At 44.4% G+C, this 2,183-nt stretch overlaps 1 non-coding gene across 1 annotated transcript; it reads right to left on the reverse strand.

Annotated features, from left to right (window-relative positions):
- Positions 1 to 355: 355 nt before the first annotated feature.
- On the reverse strand, positions 356 to 462 carry LOC112088279. Its single transcript, XR_002900444.1, has one exon. It is a non-coding gene; the product is annotated as a small nucleolar RNA R71 (small nucleolar RNA).
- Positions 463 to 2,183: the final 1,721 nt, after the last annotated feature.

The raw sequence follows: 2,183 nt of genomic DNA on the forward strand, positions 1-2,183 counted from the left end.
TGGAGAGAATGACAGGGCAAATGCTCATCAGTATGGAGCTGGAATTCAGGCACCACCTGTGCAAAACAACAACTTTGAAGTGAAGGCATCCTTGTTGAATATGGTCCAGAACTCAAAGTTCCATGGATTAGCAATGGAAGATCCCTTGGAACACTTGGATCAATTTGATAAAGTATGTGACCTGACAAAGATAAATGGAGTTTCTGAAGACAGTTTCAAGCTAAGATTATTCCCCTTCAGTCTTGGTGACAAAGCTCACCAATGGGAGAAGAATCTTCCAAGAGGCTCCATTCAAACCTGGGAGCAATGCAAGCAAGCCTTTCTATCTAAGTTCTTCTCCACCTCCAGAACTGCAAAACTGAGAAGCCAAATCTCTAGCTTCACTCAGAACAGCAATGAGAGTATTGGTGAAGCATATGAGAGATTCAGGAGCTACACCAACCAATGCCCACACCATGGGTTTAGTGAGGCTTCCCTTCTCAGCACACTTTATAGAGGAGCTCTTCCCAAGATTAGAAACCAGCTGGATACTTCTTCCAATGGGAACTTTCTGGGCAAGGAGATTCATGCTGCTTTAGAGCTAGTGGAGATCTTAGCAATGAGCAATGACACTTATGGTGAAGACTATGACAGATCAAATAGATCTGAAGGTTCAAGCTCAGAACAGAGGCTCACTAGAGAAGTTAAGGAGTTGAGGAATGAATTGGACAAGTTGAAATTCACCACTCAAAATCCAATGCACCTTGTAGGAGAGTATGAGGAACCTTCTCAAATCTTTGAGAACATAAGTGAAGAATGTCTAACCCAAGAAGAGCTTAACTTCATTGGGAATCAGAGGTTCCAGAGATATCAGTATGGCAATGCCAATCAGAACCTCTCTTACAGGAATCCCAATGTAGCTAACCCACAAGACCAGGTCTATCCCAATTCTCAAGCTCCAAAGAACTTTGTTCCCAAGAACAACTTTCAAGGGTCTTTCCAACCCAAGAATCAGTTTGCCCAGAATCAGAGTTTTGGTCAGCAACAGCAACCATTTCAGGGTACTGGTTTCAGTTCACAGCAACAGCAAAAGGCACCACCAGGGTTTGGTCCACCACAGTTCCAGCAACAAGCGCCGGTTCAACACCAATTCAGCCACCACCGGTTCAGCAGCAGCCACAGATGGGATCGGATATGGTTGGGATTCTGCAACAACTGCTTCAGGGTCAACAGATATTTGCAAGCCAGAATGCAGCCATGCAGCAGGAAATCAAGGAACTGAAGCAGAACCAGGCCTCAAGCTCAAGGAACCAAGGCCATCTACCTGGAGAACCTGAACCCAACCCCAAGGAATATACTACAGCCATTACACTGAGGAGTGGAAAGGAGTTACCTGGTATTGAGCACAACAATGTGATCATTGAGGACAATGATCAAACTGAGGGGGAGGCAGCCTTAAAAGATGATCAAGCTGCTGAGAAATCAAGGAAAGAAAAGGGTAAAGAGGTAGCAAAGGAACCTGAACCAGAAAATATATATGTGCCACCACCTCCATACCAACCCAAGCTCCCATTTCCAGGGAGATTTAAGAAGCAGCTTGTAGACAAGGCAAGAGCTGTATTTGAAAAGGCACTCAATGAGACACCACTCACAATGCCTCTCATTGATGCATTTCTAATGATGCCAAAGATGGGTAAGTTTTTGATGGATGCCATTCTGAACAACACTAAAGAACTTCAAGGCATGGTGGTACTAAGTCATGAATGCAGTGCTATCATTCAGAAGAAGTCCATACCATGAAAGTTGAATGATCCAGGGAGTTTCACACTCCCTTGTGCCATTGGATCTCTGCTATTTTCTGGATGTCTTTGTGATCTAGGAGCATCAGTCAGCTTGATGGCATTCTCCATAGCAAAGAAGCTGGGCTTTAGAGTCTTCAAACCAGCAAGGATCTCTCTAATCCTTGCAGATAGATCAGTTAGACTGCCTGTTGGTATGTTTGAAGATCTACCTGTCAAGATTGGTGGTTTTGAGGTTCCAACTGATTTTGCTGTGCTGGAAATGGATGAGGAGCCAGTTGATCCTCTTATCTTGGGCAGGCCATTCCTGGCCACAGCAGGAGCTATTATTGACGTGAGAGGTGGGATAATAGAGCTTCAACTTGGGTCTGAGAAGCTCAAGTTTGATGTGAATGAGATGATGAA

This window comes from Eutrema salsugineum, unplaced genomic scaffold (assembly GCF_000478725.1).
Source record: "Eutrema salsugineum unplaced genomic scaffold, Eutsalg1_0 scaffold_15, whole genome shotgun sequence".
NCBI classification, from domain to species: domain Eukaryota; kingdom Viridiplantae; phylum Streptophyta; class Magnoliopsida; order Brassicales; family Brassicaceae; genus Eutrema; species Eutrema salsugineum.